General features: G+C 39.7%; 1 non-coding gene across 1 annotated transcript; it reads left to right on the top strand.

Annotated features, from left to right (window-relative positions):
• The first annotated feature begins 19,947 nt into the window (after positions 1 to 19,947).
• On the top strand, positions 19,948 to 20,054 carry LOC112760773 (small nucleolar RNA R71). Its single transcript, XR_003181196.1, has one exon. It is a non-coding gene; the product is annotated as a small nucleolar RNA R71 (small nucleolar RNA).
• Positions 20,055 to 20,665: the final 611 nt, after the last annotated feature.

The raw sequence follows: 20,665 nt of genomic DNA, 5'->3' as shown, positions 1-20,665 counted from the left end.
GAATATATATGTGTGTGTGTTAGGTGAAAGCTTGGGATAATTAAAGATTCAATTTATAAGCTTACTCAGCCATATATATATCCTTACCCTTACCTTGGCCCCATTATAACATTGAAAAGACCTCATGATGTTTGCATTGGTATATTAATTGTTGTTGATTGGTTAGGTGAAGAACAAAAATTAGAAAGCATGATTAGAGAAGGATAGAGTGATTACCCTATACACTAGAGAGATTAGAGCGTACATACATCATCAGTGAGGGTTCAATGCTTAAATTCTATGTTCCCTGCTTTCATAAGCTACCTTCTTGCATTTTTGTCTGTTGTTCCTGTATAAGAATTAAATTAGCAGAATTTGATTTGTGATTATCTTGAAAAGCTTATTTACTTTTGACCAAGTGGACAAGAATCATATAGTTGCATTCACATATATAGGTTGCATTGCATTGCATGAGTTTTACATGTTCCTACTCATTCAGTTTATCTCCTTCAACTAAGCATGAGGACATGCTAATGTTTAAGTGTGGGGAGGTTGATAAACCATTATTTTATGGTTTATATTGTCTTTAATTGTGTGGTTTTATCAAATCTTTACCTACTAATTCATTAAATTAGCATGTATTTACAATTCCTTCCCAAAATTACCGTTGAAAACTGCTTCCTAGAGACTTTTAATTATGTATTTTAATTCTCCTTTATTCTATTCGATGCCGTGATCTGTGTGTTAAGTGTAACAACCCCGGTTTTCGAGTACGCGAGATCTTTTCTGAAAGTACAGATTTCTCCGAAGGATCATTAAGGGAAAGCCTTTGATATATCATCAAGTATCTCAAACCTCATTGTCATTATGTTATCTTTAAGCTAGAACCTTTTCTAAGGCAAGCTCGATAACGCGGTCACGAAGAACCTAGCTTTTGAACCGTATCGGTTAGGAGTTTTGATTCGGTTTTTTGTAAATAGTCTCAGTTTGACTAACCGGACTCGATTTATGAGATAAGAGAGATAATAGCATGATATTATCAATATATTAGTATTAGAAGCTTCTTGAATGATATTATAAGGTTACCTGGTCAGTTTTAGTTAAAAATAGAAAATCGGTTTAACCGGGTTCACAGTTTACTGGTGCAGCTTAGCACTAGCACTCTCTGATGACTTTAGCAATGCTAAGGCCTCATTATTCATGTTTTATTCTTATAATAAATATGTTACTAGTGTCATTTATGCTAGTAGCTTAGAAAATAATTTTTAGAGATGTTTTTACAAATGTTCCGATACATCTAGTTTTAGTAGTTATACACCTGAGATATTTTAATATTATTTTAATCCACCTCCAAGCCAACCAATCACAACTCACCCTACACCGCCAAAACCCCCAAGGCTGGCTCATTTTCACTTTGTGGCCGAAAATAGGAAGAGAGAAAAAGAGAGAAAAGTTCTTAGTTCCAAATCTTCAAAGCTTGATTTCTGCTGAACTAAAACTCAAATCAAAATTCCAATCCGACCAAAATGATACTCTCTTCTTTCTCTACATGATGATATGACTTATCAAGGCTGGAATCAAGGTGAGTTGGCTGCACCATCTCTCTTTTGATTCGGTTTCAAGGAAACATGTTTAAACATGTGTTTTCTTGATGTTCTTCCTTAGGAATCATGCTTAACTTGACTTGAGGGCCATGAAACGTGAACTTCCAGCAAGTCTAAGGTTAGAAATCACTTATTAACATGTTGAGTGAGATTAGGTTTGTTGAGGGTTTTTGGATTTAAAGTTGTTCTTGATGTGATTTAGGAGGAAAAAGTGCTTAAGGACCACCTGAAAGTCTAACTGAATTAGGAGCAGCAAAACCAGGTAGGGTTTGACGAAATTAATCTTGATTGATTGTGTTTGAGTTGTGTGATTATGATATAGTTTGGCTGTGCTTGAAATTTATTGTTTATATGATTGATTCTTGTTGAAATTTTGGTGAAAATTTGATGAAATTTGATGATATTCAACTTGAAACTTATGTTCTTCATGGCTGCTGGAAAAACGAACCCTAATCCTTAAATTGGGGTTCAATTTGTGTTAAAATAATGTAGAAAATATGGGGTTTTAGTGGCTGCTAATTTGATTTGAATTATGGTAAAAATCGGTTGCTGAAAAGATTGAAAAACGGGTAAAAATAGAGAAATAATCTGAAGAATATACGAAGAATACGAAGAACACTTTGAGTGTCGTGAAGAATATTGAAGAACACCTTTTAGATCTTAGAAAGGGCAAGGAAGTAAATATTTTGGTGTTTGGGGGGTTATTTTGTAATTTCTAAAAGTTAGGGTGGTAAAAGTAGAAATATTAAAAGTTACAGGTGGTAAAAAGTGAATTTTAAAGGTTAAAAGTAAAATGTAAGTTAATTTTCGAAAATTAATGATAAAATAATAAATAATAATAAAATATTAAATAATAATATTTAATTAAAAATAATATTTTAATAAAAATAATAAAATAATGCAAAAAAGGCAGTTTTCTGTAAAAGCTTTAGAAAGACAACTTTAAGTGCAGAATCTCATAATTACCTTCATAAAATACTTAGGGAGTGGTAATAACATGTTAGTCAGGCAAAGATAAAGAAAACATAGAAAGTTAAAGAAAAGATAAAAATCAAAGAAAAAGTCTGTAAACTTTTAATAACAGAAAAACAGACAGAGACTAGTGAACGAACTAGGGCAACTTAGTTAGTACTTGAGTTGCGACTAGGATTAGGTATAATATGAAAAGTTAAACTATTTCAGTATAGACTTAATGAACCTATACTTGGGACAGGCTAACTATTCATACCGAAATTTACATAAGTTTTAAATACATACGTTAAGCAAAGATATCAGAGCAGAATAGAGAAAAATAGAGAACAGAGTAACCAGAGCAGAGTAAAGAGATACAGGAACAGAGTAACCAGAGCAGAGTAAAGAGATACAGAGAAAAGAGAAACTAGAACAGAGTAAAGAGATATAAGGAGAAGAGTAATATAATAAAGAGATATTTATATATATTAGTTGCTTGAAGCAACCCAGAGCTATATTTATATATATATATTAGTTGCTTGATGCAACCCAGAGCTATATATATATATATATATATATATATATATATATATATATATATATATATATATATATTAGTTGCTTGATGCAACCCAGAGCTATATTAATATATATCTTAGTTGCTTGATGCAACCCATAGCTATATTTAATATATATTAGCTGCTTAATGCAACCCAGAGCTTCTGTAGGGAAACTAAGTTACCTAGAGCTATTTTTCGCTTCCCCAGAGCAGAGCAGAGTATATATATATTTTCCTGCAATAAGCAGAGGCTGTGTCAAATGAGCGGCTATTATTATATGCGCATTTATTTAGGAACGGAAAATCGTATACGGGAAATCAGGATTACTCGTGACCAGATAAATGTCGGGATCGCGGGCAGCCAACCGACACATGAGCTCATGGCTTGCGCTAGGGCTAGACAAGCATCATTCTTGTCTGTGCATCATTCTCTGTTGCATTCTTTTCTGTGTGTGATCTATTTCTTTATATTTGTCTGCTTGTACGCTATCTCTGTGTTTTATTTTCCTGTATTCTTTTGCTTGTGTTCTGCTTTCTGTTGTCTCTACTTTCTCTTTCTATCTTTATCTTCTGTTTACTGCTTCGCTATATTATGTTATTCGTCTGCTAATTGACCCCAAATAAATGAACGTAACTAATAACCCCGGCTTTACTAAGAACTTCCCAATTCTTACCCCCTTCTCTCCCTTCCTCCCCTTCAGATGGAGACGGGCATGATATTCTATGAGTTCAAGGACCCTTACATTTACGAGGATCTAGTGTACTATGGTTACTACATTTTGAGTGCGGAGCCTCGTATGAGACGTTACGTGTTACAAAATTGCCCTTTTCAACATCCTCTGTCTAGTCCACTTTTTGATCCTGACGCACCCTACGACTTTCCCTTGTCCTGGTTACTCCCTGATGCACCTGTACATCCTTTTCCTGACGGTCCCAGAAACCCTATACCAGCTCAACCTTTGAATGTGGTGAAACCTGAGCCTATCATTTTTGGTGAGTCTGAGTTAGCTGGTGACTACGTACCTGTGATACCACCAGAGTGGGACTTTTCCTTTGAGCCAATCCCTGACTTTCCACAGCCTGCTGAGCTGACACTACCGGACGATGGGGTAGCTCTTATTTACGTGAACGGACCTGTGTTCGCGAATAGTTTTGTTCATAGTGACAGCAGTGCTTCTGGTGGATCTGAGGGATAGTTGTAGCTGCGGATGATGAGGAGGAGAAGGATCCTGAAATAGAGATAGAGCAGGATGAGAAGGTGGACGAGCCTCGTGGTGATTCTCCGAACGGCCACGTGTAGAGATAGTTTGACAGCAGAAGGGGTATTCTTTTGATGACGCTCTAGTCTGACATTATCTGATAGTTAGTCTCTCACTTGTGTTAGAACACCCGAGAGCTAGGAGTTATGTAGTGGCTAGGCTAGCCTGGGCGCCAGTTTAGCGGCTTTTTGTATAGGCCAGGCCCTGGGAGTGTCGTGTATTTATTAGCTACGTAGGTTGCCGAGGACGTAAACTGACTTGATCTTGTGTAAATGCTACATGTTGTGTTATAGTGTACATGATGTATATTATCTGCTATATTTCTATATTTCTTTATGCTTGCTTTTATTGCTCTCAATGTATGCTTGTTTATTTTACATTATCATCCGCAGCGAATAAAAAAAAAAAAGTTACTCGTAAAATTGGCAACGTTCTAACAAGGAACAAGCTCATATATTAAGTAATAGTGAATAATTAGGAAGAACAAGTTGGTAACACTTAGCTTCTTGTATGACCATGGCATACTGGGAGTTGGGTCGTTACATTAAGTGTTTCAGGCTTTATAGGGCATGAATGACTTGGAGATTGGAAAGGAGGCTTGCAAAAATGGAAGGAACACAAGAAATGGAGGAGATGACCAGCGAGAAGTGACGCGGACGCATGGCTCACGCGACCGCGCGAAATAGAGGAAATTGCAGTGACGCGCTCGCATGCCTGACGCGAACGCATGGGTTGGAAACTGCACAAGTGACGCGAATGCATGGACGACGCACACGGGTGGCAAGGCAAGATGCCGGATGACGCGATCGCGTGACGTGCGCGATCTGCAGAATCTGCAGAATTTGCTGGGGGCGATTTTGGGCCCTGTTTTGACCCTGTTTTCGGCCCAGGAAAGCAGATTAGAGCCAGGGAACATGCAGAGACCAAATACAACATTCATTCGACATAATTTTAGTTTTTAGATCTGATTTTACTCCTCCTCTAGGTTTTCTCTCTACACATTCATAGTTCTTAGGATTTTGATTTTGTTGCTTTTTGGATTGGGATATTAAGAAGAGTTATTACCTCCGTCAAGACTTCATCATTCTAGTTTGTTTTCCTTACATGTCACTTAGTCTTTCATATCCTTATTTTATTCAGAGTTACTATTGGATTATTTTTAGAATTTATTAATACAAGAACTATTTTTTATTTTCATTGATCCCTTTGATTATTATTTATCATGTCTTTCTTTATTTTCCTTTCTTATTTCATGAATTTCACAATCATAATGAGCGAGTAGTTCTATAACTTGATTGGGAGTTGATTGAAAGGAGGACCTTGAGTTGGATGCTCAAGAGTAAAATTATAATTGGGATTAGCATTGGGTCGCCATCTAATCACTGACACTAATCCTTCCCAAGGGAGAGCATTATAACTTGTGAATAGAAACTGACTTCCAACTTGCTTGACTTTCCTTTATCTGGTAAAGCATAACTGAGCAGACAACCTTCAATTATCAATTGATCTTGAGAGAACTCCATCAAGGATAGGGCTTCCAACTAATCTACTCCCGGTCAAGGTTTTTATTTAAATTACATAATTTCTCTGATTTAATTTCTTGTTTATCAGCTCAAACCATTTTAGAAAACATCTGATTAATAAAATAGCACACCTTTCTGCAACTCGTTGGGAGACCACCTGGGATTCATACTCCCAGTATTTTAATTCTAATTTTGTGACCACTGATGCGCATAAACTAGTTATGCTACGATTTAGGAAATTGCACGATCGGCAAAATTCCTTCCGGCAAGTGCACCGGTTATCGTCAAGTAAAAACTCACAATAGAGTGAGGTCGAATCCCACAAGGATTGGTTGAATGAGCAATTCAGATTAGAAGTGTGTTCTAGTTGAGCGGAATCAAGATTTAGATGAGAATTGCGGAATGTAAAATTGGCGGGAAAAGTAAATGACAAGAAATTGAAATGGCGGAATCTTAAATTGCATGAATTAAAGAGCAGAAGCTAAATTGATGAAATTAAAAGGGAATGGGGGTGATTGCATGAATTGAGTTGCAGAATGTAAAGAGAAAGTGGAAATCAGAAATGGGGAATTCATTGGGTGTTAGGAGATATTGAGATCTCCGAATCAAAACATGTTTATCTCTTCCTCAACCAATGCGTTCATTGAATTTTGCTTGGCAATCTTATATGATTGGATCCCAATCCCTTGGCTCACCAATTCTCTCTAAAAACGAACAAATTCCCAATCCCTTGGTTTAAATGTTCATAAGAAGAGATGATGCTCGATCACTGATTATACCACACAGTTTCATGAACCACAATTTGGTAGGATTACATGTCACAATATCCATCCAAACCCCAATCCAATTCACTGTGAGAAAGCTTCTCTAGCATGAATCCTCCATTCCTTTCCCAAGGTTCCGAAGGATTCCAATTATGGGTAGTTTCTTTCCCAAGACAACTACCCAATGGAATTAGATCGAGAAGCTTTCTAACAAAATTCAAGAGAAAAGATTGAAGAAGAAGATAAAACTATTATTGATTCATTGAATTACAATAGAGCTCCCTAACCCAATGAAAGGGGTTTAGTGAGTCATAGCTCGGAATTCAATTACAAAGATATGAAAACTAGCTAAATGAAAAAGTAAAAGTCCTCTCTAACTTAAATTCTATCCTATTTATACACTTTCTATATTGAGCTTCTGTTATGTTTCTTGGGCTTTGAGGCCTCTCCCTGCTTTCCTTTTGCTTTGGGTTTATGATCCATAATCTTGATGAGGTTGCTGATCCAAATTCTGTAACATTTATTGAGCCAACTTAGTGATAATCAAATAATAATATATGACTCAACAAATTGAAATTTCAGACTCATCAATCCTTCAGGCCCAATCCCATAAACCATGATATTCAATTGGGTTTCATGCCAGAGTAAGTTTAAGTTAATGTTTGTGCTCAAAGACTAACTTTAAACCGCAATATTTTTGGCCCAGAAACCTTTTCCAAGAGTGGCGTTTAAGTTGCAGTTTAAGCTTAAACTGTAGCTTAAACGCCAGACACTTCCAGTGAAGCCTTTTGTAGAAGCACGTTTAAGCTTCAGTTTAAGGTTAAACTGAAGCTTAAACGTGGAAATGGAAGAAGGCAGCCCTGGAGAGTCATGTAGTCGAACACGTTTAAGCTTCAGTTTAAACTGAAGCTTAAACGTGGAGATAGGAAGGGCAGCCCTGGAGGTCGAACACGTTTAAGCTCCAGTTTAAGGTTAAACTGGAGCTTAAACGTGGAAGAGGAGAAAGCCATCCTGGAAGTCGAACACGTTTAAGCTCCAGTTTAAGGTTAAACTGGAGCTTAAACGTGGAAGAGGAGAAAGGTAGCCCTGGAGGTGTCGAACACGTTTAAGCTCCAGTTTAAGGTTAAACTGGAGCTTAAACGTGGAAATGGAGAAAGCAACCCTGGAGGAGAAACTTGGTCGAACACGTTTAAGCTCCAGTTTTAGGTCAAACTGGAGCTTAAACGTGGAAATGGCTCCCTGGTGCTTTTCCCCTTTCTGGCGTTTAACCTCCAGTTTAAGGTTAAACTGGAGGTTAAACGTGGAACTGCCCCCTTGGTGCTCTTCTCACTTCTGGCGTTTAACCTCTAGTTTAAGGTTAAACTGGAGGTTAAACGTGGAAGTGCTTCCTGATTGGAATTCTAATTCTGGCGTTTAACCTCCAGTTTAAGGTTAAACTGGAGGTTAAACTTCAATTCCAGCATTTCTTGGCCTTCATGATTCTGGCGTTTAAGCTCCAGTTTAGGCTTAAACTGGAACTTAAACTCCACATGTGATATTCAAGCTTCCTTTATTGACTTTGTTGCTTCCTTGCCTAGCCTCTTCTTCCCTGAAATCATCCAAAAAATTGCATCAAAGTCTTGCAAAATTTCATGAGAAATCTTCTATTCATAACATTCAAGTAATATAACTAAAACTCATGGAATTTGCATCAAAATCATATTGTTTGGATGGTTCATTGCTTTGTTCTTCTTTTAACCATTCTTGGTTACTTTAAGCTCAAGAAAATGCATAAAACATCTAAAACTATCAAAAAAAATGCTAGTGAAACTAGCCTAAGATGCCTTGGTATCAACCACCCTTTTAAATTGATAAGCAGAATTTTGGTTGGTTGAGAACTATACTTGCAACACATCTCTTATAATAATTTCTTAACTCGCCAATTTCCACCAAGTCAGCTCCCCTGGGTCGGAACAGGGAAGCAAACCCTTTCATCAGAATCAGGTGCTACCAATTCATAGTTGTTCTCTTGATCTCTACTACTATAGATTTGATGATGTTTTCTAAGCTCCGCACAGAATTCAGAGTTAACTACAGAAACACACTACAGGACGAGGGAGTCTAGCCAGTCGGACATACGCTCAGGAAGCATGGAAGATGTCTCGACAATATTTTTGCGAGAAGACATGGTCAACAAGTCCTACAGCCAGAAAAAGAAAATGGATTACTAACAAAAACAGCTTGGACAAAAAGAAATCAGCTCAGACAAACATGACTCAGAACAATACAAACAGTAAAAGGAAAACCCCAAGACGCACAACAAGATCCAGGGGCATCCTTTGGAGGCAGGGACAGAGTAAGGACTCAAAAAAAAGTCTACAAGGCTACACCCCAACAAAAACTCTCAGTGAAGAAAAATAATCCCCTTCCAAACAAGCAACAACACGAGAAGAAAATCAAGCAAGCCATTAGAAAAATGTTAACTTCTACAAGTTTGTCAGTAAAGAAAACTACCAAAATCATCAAAGGCACAACCCTTTCCAAGAATCAAGCAGAAGCTGTAGTAAAAAACATGCAGTTCATAAAAATCAAAAGATACAAACCAGAAACAATAACGGCATGCAAAAACCCTAAAAACATCAAAGGCAAGAAGGATCATTCAAAATCGAAGAAACTCCCAGAGCACACATTGCAGTAATAATCAGATGCACGACCAACGTAGAAAATATTCAAGCTTTCCAAAATCAAGCAAGATCAAAACTCTTCAAGCATAAAGTAAGTACGGAAAGAAAGAAGAAGAAAGAAGGACCAACCTGTAAAGTAAGGAGATAGCGAAAACGGAAGCAAACAACGAGCCTACACCAACGATCACCACCAAGGAGAGCACGAAGATGTAAAGAATTAGGGGCAAAAGAATAAAAGAGTTACAGACGAAAAGGAAGAAGAAAAGAGAAAAGAAGAAGTTACAGCAAGAAGAGAAAACCCCTTTTTCATGAAAATTCAAAATGAAAGTAGGAGGCAAAAGAAATGGAGCAATAAAGAATTACTTAACGGGTTATTAAACCCTTGCACGTTCCCAAAGCAAAGGGACGCGCGCTTTCAAAAGGATGAAGAAAAAAGAAAAACGTTCCGCATTCAGAGGAATCTCTACAAAAGAAATCGACAATGCTCAAGCTCGACTTCTCCAAAGAAGGATTGAAATCCTAAAACTAAGGACCCGACCTCAAGAGGAAGACCGCACTCGAGCAGGGGCACTGTTCATACCCGGGGTCGAGCTATCCGACCCGGGTTGTTTGACGACAAGTCGACCGACCCCTTCAGATCAGAACTACCCGACCTCTTCTCAAAGAGCTCGACCAAACCGCTAAGAGGCCCAAGAAGGCCCAGACCATGGAACACGGCCCAAATCTAAAGGCAGCCAAAGCCTAAGAAAGCTAAGGACGGTTCCCCTTAAAGATAAGATAACTCCACTCAAAGATAAGATAAGACAACTATCTTATCTCTAGAAAGGTCACTTCAGACCATTATAAATACACTGGAACACCCAGGTATAACTCATACTCTGATTCTACTAAAAACCTGCTTAATACCCTTGCTAACTTAAGCATCGGAGTCCCTTGCAGGTACTACCACCCTCCGGAGACGAAGGATCAGTAGCATTGCTAGTGCAACAAGTCAGACAGGGCGGCTCCAGCCACCACCCACAAATTGAACGCATCATCGCCGACCAGCACAGAAGTTCTCGTCCGAGATCGACCTATAGTTTTAGGTAACCCTCGGAACATTGGCACCGTTGCCGGGGAACCTGGAAGTCATCCCATCGTCATGGTGGACAACCTTGACAACGACCACAATTCTGATTTAGAGAACAGAACGCCACATAAGAATGCAGAAATCACAATAGACGATACTTCTCAACCTAACAAAGACAAAAATTCACCAAACACGGGAGCCATGGAGGCACTTCAGGATCGCCTAAAACAACTCGAAAAAGAGGTCGAGTATCAACGGGAAGCTGAAAGAGACCCACGAAGGGATGCTAGGCAACGCCGCGAGTTAGAGGACAAGCTCCTAAAGCTTGAAGCAGATCTCAAGGCCAAAACTACTCGATCCGGCCACGAAGATAGCTCCCGTAAGGACCAAGACCCATTCATCGAAGAGATCATGAAGACCAAAATCCCAAAGGACTTTAAACCTCCCGAAATGACTCTATACGATGGCACAACACATCCCAACCATCTCCTCAGTAATTTCAGAAGTAGAATGTACCTCACTAACGCCTCAGATGCAGTTCCCTGCAAAGCCTTCCCGACTACCTTAACAAAAACAGCAATTAAATGGTTCGACAATCTTCCCCCTAGGATCATCTCAAGCTTTGATGACTTAGCCAAGAAGTTTCTAGCTAGATTTTCCATCCAGAAAGACAAAACTAAGAACGCCCCAAGTCTATTAGGGATCAAGCAAGGAGATCGGGAAAGTCTCTGCAACTACATAGAAAGATTCAACAAAGCATGTTTGGACATTCAAAGTCTACCAATAGAAGCAGCCATTATGGGTCTCATCAATGGCTTACAAGAAGGACCTTTTAGTCACTCAATATCAAAAAAACATCCCACATCCCTGAATGAAGTGCAAGAACAAGCAGAGAAATACATCAACATGGAGGAAAACTCTCGACTAGGTGATGCACGGAAACTTGTCTCTCAACAATTTCCCTCGGCAAGTATACCGAATTGTCGTCAAGTAAAAACTCACAATAGAGTGAGGTCAAATCCCACAGGGATTGATTGGTCAATTAACTTTAATTAGAGGAATGTTCTAGTTGAGATAAGCAGAATTCAATGTAAGAGTTGCAGGAAATTTAATGGCGAGAAAGTAAATAGCAGAAAATGTAAATACTGGAAATAAAGAGCTGAATGTAAATGGCGGAAAGTAAATTGCAGAATGTTAAATGGGGAATGGGGAATTTAGCAGGAAAGTAAATTGCAGAAATTAAAGAGAATGGGTAAGATCAGAAATGGGGGATTTATTGGGCTTAGGAGATGTTGCATTCTCTGGATCAAGTTCATTTTCATCTCTTCCTCAATTAATGCATTCATTGATCTCCTTGGCAATCTTAAGTGATTGAACTCCAATTCCTTGGTAATTCAATCTCTCAAATCTTGATCAATAGCCAATTCCTTGGTCCAATTGCTCATGAGAAGAGATGAAGTATGGTCATTGATTATACCACATGTATTTCCAAAACAAAGTGTTGGTAGGATTATATGTCACTATATCCATCCAAACCCCAATTTGGTCCAACATGAGAAAGCATTTCTAGCATGATCTCTTCATTCCTCTTCCAAGGTTCTGAAGAGATCCAAGTATGGATAGCTTCTTTTCCAAGACAACTACCCAATTGGATGAAGATTGAAAGCTTTCTAGTAAAATCAAGAGAAAACAAAGAAGAAGAATAATGAAATCTATTATTGATCTATCAAATTACAACAGAGCTCCCTAACCCAATGAAAGGGGTTTAGTTGTTCATAGCTCTAGGAATAGAAAACAAAGATGGAGAATGCATTCTGAAAAGTAAAACTAGAAGTTGCAGAGAAAGTAAAATTATACAGAGAGTAGTTCTCCCAATCCCAAAAGTTTTTTCTCTAGTTCAAGACTACTCCTATTTAAAATACTCTTCTGATCTTCTAGTTGGCTCTTCAAGTCTTGGATATGGGCCTTTGGATCTTGAGTTGAAGCAGTTATCATCTTTAGTGGGCTCAGCTTCACTTGCAGAGAAAGTGCGTAGTAGGCATAGACTTTAGCTTAGGGCGTTAGTGGTGTTAACGTTAAGTGAAAATATGGGGTCGAGAACGTTAGTGACAATCACCTTTTTCACTAACGTTCCTAACCCAAAATGTCCACGTTAACTTCAACGTTAGTGGCACTAACGTGACCACTAACGTTGCCTCTTGGCCCTTCGCAAACATTATTGGGGTTTACCTTTCCCAATAACGTTGAGAGTACTCCTTTCTCCCTACGTTAGAGTTCACGTTACTTAGGTTAACGAGACCTTTAACGTAGGCTTGCCAAATCTTCGAGAGCGTTAGTGACACTTATCTTTGTCACTAACGCTCCAAACACCCTTCTTCCCACGTTAGAGTTCACGTTACTTAGGTTAACGTGACTTCTAACGTTGTAGTGATAGCCATCTCCAACGTTAGTGACAAAGGTGAGTGTCACTAACGTTGGCTCATCATTCCCTTCCTCCACGTTAGCTTCCATGTTAATGCAATTAACATGGCAACTAAGGTGGCTAATAGTGGCTTAGTCCAACGTTAGTGACAAAGGTGAGTATCACTAACGTTGGCACCTCTTTCCTTCCATGTTAGAGCTCACGTTAATGTACTTAACGTGACTCTTAACGTGGCTAGGTGTGCCCCTTTTTCTGATGTTAGTGGCATTCACTTTTACCACTAACGTTGGAGTTTTACTTCCCTTCCACGTTAGCTTATTAACGTGGCAACTAACGTGGGCTATGATGTCTCACGCAGGCGTTATTGGCGATCACTTTTCTCATTAACGTTGCAAGCTATCCTCCATTCCACGTTAGTAGTCACGTTAGTTAGACTAACGTGGCTACTAACGTGGCTTTTCCTTGCTTCCTTTGTCCTGAAATCAAGCAAATAAAGTGCATCAAAGCTCTAATCCAAGTTATGAGTCATGCATCATCCTAAATTCATGCATAATTCTCATGAAATCATATAAAATTCACAATGTTTGCTTGAATCAAGATGTGAGTGAAATTCTACCCAAAACTTGCTTATTTCCTAAGAAAATGCATGAAACTACCCTAAAACAGTAAAGAAAAGGTCAGTGAAACTGGCTGAAATGCCCTGGCATCACAACACCAAACTTAAAGCTTGCTTGTCCCTAAGCAAGTACTGGAACATGAGAATGATGAATGAAATGATAAGAGGAATGAATCATTATTGTGGAAGTCATGTCCTTAGTTTTATGGGGTTTCATGCATAGCAACTTAAGTTCATTCCTTTACTGGCTTTCAGACCTTTATCATGCCCTGGAATACTTACTTAATTGCACCCTTTGAGACTTTTATTTATTGACCCCCTTGTCTATTCAAGGTTCATTTCATCCTTAGGCTAAGTGTTCTGTGAGGGGGCGACCTTTTAAAATAAGCTTTCAGCCAGCACTCCCGAACCAGTTGGTTCAAGGTGCTAGGTGTTGAAACACCCCTAAGGACTTACTCCCTCAAGTCTCTCTCCCCCATACATGCACACCACAGGCACATGGTTTGTTATTTTCTTTCCTTGAGGCCTTGGTGTCCAGCACCTCTTTGGGTTACTAAATGTTCTGTAGCAAGGTTGCTCTTGATAGTGGATTTTCAGTTGATAATCTCGGGTTAGTTAACCCAAGTTACAAGTGATGAAGCACTCCTAAGAATTTATTCATCCAAGCAGATCCTTGGTACAAGAGCACCACAGACACATCCCTCAAGATTCAATCCCTTGGTGCCTAGCCTTATTTCTTATTACTTTTCTTTCTTTTTCAACTCTTATTGTTCTTTTCCTTTTTCTTATTAGGATCTTGTTATTTAGCTGGTCTCATGGGGTGTGTTTCAAGCATATGACTTCAGGACAGATAGTTGCCTTCCTACCTTGTTGGTGAACCAACTTAGCTAATCTATTACCACACCACAAGCTTAGGAACTTACTCCACAATATGAACTTCACTCTGGTCTTTCATAGCATACATTATCTTTTTATTTGATTCAAAAGGACAAGCATACAAGTAAGCAAGGTGAAGATGCAGCAGTGACATTAGACTAGCAAGCATAGACCTAAGCAATGACAACTTAAAGGAAGAATTTAAAATCCTAAACTACCATGGAAACATGTTCTATTTCATACATGATTTTCCTTATTTAAATCTTTGAAAAAGATAGAACAAAGAGGAAACTCCACCACCTTTTACTCATGGGAGTGCTCATGCTCTTCCTCTTGTTTGTCCACTTTGTGTTTTTCTTTAGTGCTTGAACTCCCACTTCCCTTGCCTTTTCTAATCAACTTTTTTCAGAAGCCAGCATCTTCCATCTTCTTTTTCAATGTTTCCTTCTGCTGTTTCACCTCCTTGGATGATAGTGCACCATTTCTCCAGAAGATTCCTGCAAAGTTGTTAGAAGTTGCTTGTTCCCAAAGCACTTGAGAAATAGTTAGCATGCATGTATGCATTATGAATTTCTGAACTAAGTTTGGTGTGTGCATGCCAAACTTAGTTCCTTGCTTAGTATCACAGATTGAATACATGCGGAGAACCTCATGTGTTGTTATTAACGAAATAACTATGAACTAGAAACTAAACTACTGTTAAGTGGTTCCCCTGATTGGTTGGAGCTAGCAATTTTCCATTGAAGGAGTGTAGTGTGATTCTAACTGAAATCTTTGGTGGAACACCAAACTTAGAATTACACATTCACTCTTGTATTATTTTGGTGTGTAACACCAAACTTAGCTCCTCACGATACAGGGGAAACTACTTGTGATTTTTATTGAAATGACAATGAAAGGGAACTACCTTAGGTTGGGTTGCCTCCCAACGAAGCACTCTTTTTTAGCGTCGCTAGCTCGATGATTCCTCCATTAATTGAGATGATACTTCATTTTGGGGTTTTCCCCCATGTCTCCCATGTAGTGCTTGAGCCTCTGTCCATTCACAGTGAAAGTCCTCTTCGAACTTTCCTCCATGATTTCTATGTGTCCATATGGTGAAACTTTTGTGACAAGAAAGGGTCCTGACCACCTTGACTTGAGTTTTCCTGGAAAAAGTCTCAATTTGGAGTTGTAGAGGAGCACTTGCTGTCCTTTTTCGAAGCTCCTGGGTGTTAGATTGAGGTCATGTCTTCTCTTTGCCTTTTCTTTATAGATTTTGGTATTTTCATAGGCTTGAGATCTGAACTCCTCCATTTCTTGCAACTGCAAGACTCTTTTTTCACCAGCAGCAATGCTATCAAAATTTAGTAGCTTGAGAGCCCACAGGGCTTTATGTTCCAGCTCCAGTGGTAAATGACAGGCTTTTCCATATACCAGTTGGTATGGGGACATTCCAATAGGTGTTTTGAATGCCGTTCTGTATGCCCAAAGAGCATCATCTAGCTTCTTCGCCCATTCTTTTCTTGATGCTCCTACAGTCTTCTCCAGAATCCTTTTTAGCTTTCTATTAGATATCTCAGTTTGCCCACTTGTTTGGGGGTGGTAAGGTGTGGTGACCTTATGTTTCACCCCATATCGCAGGAGAAGAGCTTCTAGTGGTCTGTTACAGAAATGGCTTCCTCCATCACAGATGAGTTCTCGTGGGACTCCGAACCGGCTAAAGATATTCTTTCTGAGGAAGCTTATGACCACCTTATTATCGTTTGTTGGGGTTGCAACAGCCTTTACCCACTTGGAAACGTAATCCACTGCTACCAAGATATACTTGTTTAAATATGAGGTTGGAAATGGTCCCATGAAATCGATTCCCCATACGTCAAACAGTTCCAGCTCTAAAATGAAATTCTGTGACATTTCATTTCTTTTGGGTAGGTTTCCAGCTCTATGGCATTTATTGCAGTTCTTTGCTACTTCCTTGGAATCCTTGAAAAGGGTGGGCCAAAAGAATCCACTCTGTAACACCTTGGCTGCAGTTCTTTCCTCTCCAAAGTGGCCTCCATAGCATGAGCCATGACAGTTCCATAGGACCTCTCTTCCTTCTTCTTCTGAAACACATCTTCTCAGGATTCTATCTGAACACTTCTTGAAGAGATATGGCTCATCCCAGACAAAATATTTTGCGTCATTGATGAGCTTTCTCTTTTGATGTTTGTTGATCTCCGGAGGTAAAGCCCCAGTTGCCTTGAAATTGGCAATGTTTGCGAACCAGGGTGCTTTGTGAACCGTCATTAACTGCTCATCTGGGAAACATTCATTCACACTTGTATCATGTGTTCCATCTTTGTCATGAGGGATCCTGGACAGGTGATCGGCTACCTTGTTCTCCACTCCCTTCTTGTCTCTAATCTCAATATTGAATTCCTACAACAATAAGATCCACCTTATCAGTGTTGGTTTTGATTCCTGTTTGGCATACAAGTATTTAAGTGTTGTGTGGTCTGTGAAAACAATCACTTTGGCACCAATGAGGTATGATCTAAACTTGTCAAATGCAAAAACTATTGCCAGCAACTCCTTTTCAGTGGTGGTGTAATTTCTTTGAGTGTTATTGAGGACTTTGCTGGCATAGTATATCACATGGACTAAGTAATCTTTCCTCTGCCCTAACACTACCCCTACTACAAAATCAGATGCATCACACATCAGTTCAAATGGTAAGTTCCAATTAGGTGGGGAAATGATAGGGGCAGAGGACAGCCTCTTTTTCAAGTTTTCGAATGATAGCATGCATTTTTCATCAAAGACAAATGGTGTATCAGATACAAGGAGATTGCTTAAGGGCTTGGCTATCTTTGAAAAATCTTTAATAAACCTTCTGTAAAAGCCGGCATACCCTAAAAAGCTCCTAATTGCCTTGACATCACTTGGTGGGGGTAATTTTTCAATGAGTTCCACCTTAGCTCTGTCTACCTCAATGCCTCTGTTAGAAACCTTATGGCCAAGAACTATTCCCCCTATCACCATAAAGCGACATTTCTCCCAGTTCAAGACCAAGTTGGTCTCTTGACATCTTTTTAATACCAGGGCCAAGTGATTTAGGCAATTAGGGAAGAAATCTCCGAATACCGAAAAGTCATCCATAAAGACTTTAATGAATTTTTCTATCATATCTGAGAAAATGGAGAGCATGCAGTGTTGGAAAGTTGTAGGTGCATTACATAGCCCAAATGGCATGCGCCTGTAGGCAAACACTCCATATGGGCAAGTGAATGAGGTTTTCTCTTGGTCCCTACGATCAACCACTATTTGGTTATATCCTGAGTAACCATCGAGGAAACAGTAATATGCATGTCCTACAAGTCTTTCCAGCATCTGATCCATGAAAGGAAGGGGGAAGTGATCTTTTCTTGTAGCTTCATTGAGTTTTCTGTAGTCTATGCACATCCGCCATCCTGTGACGGTCCTTGTAGGGATTAGTTCGTTCTTCTCATTAGGGACTACAGTGATTCCTCCCTTTTTTGGGACAACTTGCTCGGGGCTGACCCATGGGCTGTCGGAGATCGGGTAAATTACCCCTCCTTGCCATAACTTCATAACTTCTTTCTGTACCACTTCCTTCATGACTGGATTCAGCCTCCTTTGGGGTTGAATGGATGGTTTGGCATCATCTTCCAACAGTATCTTATGCATGCATATAGCCGAACTGATTCCTTTCAGGTCAGCGAGGGTCCATCCAATGGCATCCTTATGCTTTCGCAATACTTGGAGTAATTCATCCTCTTGATCTCGGCTAAGGGATGAGTTTATGATTACTGGGTAACTTTTACTCTCTCCTAAGTATGCATATTTGAGAGTGGGTGGCAGTGCTTTGAGTTCAAGTTTAGGTGCTTCTATCTTTTCATTCTCTTCCCTTGGTGCACCCTGTATATGAATCTCTGCTGTTGCAGCCTCTTCGCTAGATGTTGATTCCTCCTCTGTTAACCCTTCAAGTTCTTCCTCTTCAAAAATCTCCTGTATTACATCTTCCAGTGAATCCAACCTCATACATTCTCCCAATGGTTCTGGTGGATAACTCATGGCCTTGAATACATTGAATGTCATTTTTTCATTGTGTAATCTCAAGGTGAGTTCACCTTTTTGAATGTCAATGACAGCTCCAGCAGTGGCCAAGAACGGTCTTCCCAGGATGATGGAGGTCTTGGCTTCCTCCTGCATGTCCAGAACTACAAAGTCTGCTGGGAAGATGAAATCTCCTACCTTTACCAGCAAATCTTCTACTATGCCATGAGGAAACTTGAACGATCGGTCTGCCAGTTGTAGGGCCATTTTTGTTGGCTTAGCCTCCTCAATCCTCATTTTTCTCATCATAGCTACTGACATCAGATTTATGCTGGCTCCTAAGTCACACAGAGCCTTCTCTACTGTGATTTCCCCTATAATACAAGGGATCTGGAAACTCCCAGGATCCTTCAATTTCTGGGTTAGTTTGTGCTGAATGATGGCACTACATTCTTCGGTGAGTATCACAGTCTCATTGCTCTTCCAGCTTCTCTTCTTAGTCGTTAATTCCTTTAAAAACTTGGCATAGAGCGGCATTTGCTCTATTGCTTCAGCAAAGGGTATGTTGATTTGTAGTTTCTTGATGATTTCCAAAAATCTTAAGAACTGGTTGTCGTCCCCCCTCTTCTTTAATTGCTGAGGGTATGGAGCCTTTGGGACGTCTGGCTTCAGCATTTCTCCTTTTTGCTGTGAATTGGGAATGGGGATTTGGACTTCAACTCACTCCTCTTTCCTTTCGTCTGAGTTCTTCTCTTGTGAATTCTTAGGAATTTCCATCAATCCTTTCGCCTGACATTCCTCTCTTGGGTTTGGGTTAGTATTGCTGCACAGGTTATGGCTGGGAATTTGCTTGAATAGGTAGCCAATTTGTTTCTCAAGTTTCTTGATGGCAGCATCTTGATTCTGCATATTGGACCGCACTTCCTCTCGGAACACTTTACTGTCCTGGACCTCCTTACATATGACTTCAAGTAAGGTCTCAATCCTTGAGAGTCTGTCCTCGGATGATGGTGAGTTGGAGTTGGAGTGATGATAAGGGCCATTTTGGCTTTGGTATGGATGTTGGGGTGTGTTGTTAGGTGGGTGTTGATATGATCTCTGTGTGGAATGTTGGTGAGCTGCATTGTTGTTGGGGTTGTGGCGTCTCTGATCTTGGCCTTGGTCTTGTTAATTTTCCCACCCAAAGTTTGGGTGGTTCCTCCAACCAGGATTGTAAGTCTTGGAGTATGGGTCATGGTTCTGCCTAGGTGGATTTCCAATGTAGTTGGCTTGTTTCTGATCACCCTCTGCTTCTTCATTCACTCCTTCTTGAGCTGCTATTGAGGTGGTGATTACTGTTGCTTGACTCCTCCCCATCTTCTTGGTAAGGTCAGCCAGCTGCTTGGTGATCATCTTGTTTTGAGCTAGCAGTGCATCTACATTGTTTAGCTCTATTACTCCTCTAGTGTTGCCCCTTTCAGAAGTATAGAAGTAGTCATTCTCAGCTACAGTATCAATGACATCTATGGCTTCTTCAATGGTCTTCCTCTTATTCAGAGATCCCCCGGATGAGTTGTCTACTGCCTTCTTTGATTCATAAGAAAGACATTCATAAAAAATGTGTAACTGCACCCATTCATTGAACATATCTGGCGGGCACCTTCTTGTCAAGTCTTTAAATCTTTCCCATGCTTCATATAAAGTCTCACCATCTTGTTGCCTGAAAGTTTGAACCTCAGCTCTCAACCTGTTGATTCTTTGAGGAGGATAGAATCTCGCCAAGAATTTGTTCACTACATCTTCCCAGGTTGTTAAGCTCTCCTTCGAGAAGGATTTCAGCCATTTAGATGCCTTGTCCTTGAGTGAGAAGGGGAATAGAAGCAGTCTATAGGTGTCAGGATGAACACCATTAGACTTCACAGTATCACAGAACCTCAGGAAGGTGGTTAGATGTTGATTGGGGTCTTCTTGGACACTCCCTCCGAATGAACAGTTGTTCTAAACAAGGGTGATGAGCTGTGGCTTAAGTTCAAAGTTATTGGCATATATGGTTGGCTTTTGGATGCTACTTCTACAGTTTCCTGGGTTTGGATTGATGTAAGATCCCAGAACTCTTCTCTCTTGCCCAGCATGATGCACTGGGCCTTCTCTGCCATGGTTGTGAGCCTCTTCTTCATGATGGTTCTTTATATTCTCATCCATGTCTGGTTCAAAATACTCCTCTTCTTCTTCTGTACCAACTGCTCTCTTTCCTCTTGCTTCCCTCCTTAATCTAAGGAAGGTCCTCTCAGGTTCAGAATCAAAAGAAGTTGAAGCCCTGCTTCTTCTACCTGTCATACAACCAACAAGGCAAACACAAG

Source organism: Arachis hypogaea, chromosome 16 (assembly GCF_003086295.3).
Source record: "Arachis hypogaea cultivar Tifrunner chromosome 16, arahy.Tifrunner.gnm2.J5K5, whole genome shotgun sequence".
NCBI lineage: Eukaryota > Viridiplantae > Streptophyta > Magnoliopsida > Fabales > Fabaceae > Arachis > Arachis hypogaea.
Note: the sequence above shows the minus strand (reverse complement) of the source record. Positions and strands in the feature narration are given on the sequence as shown.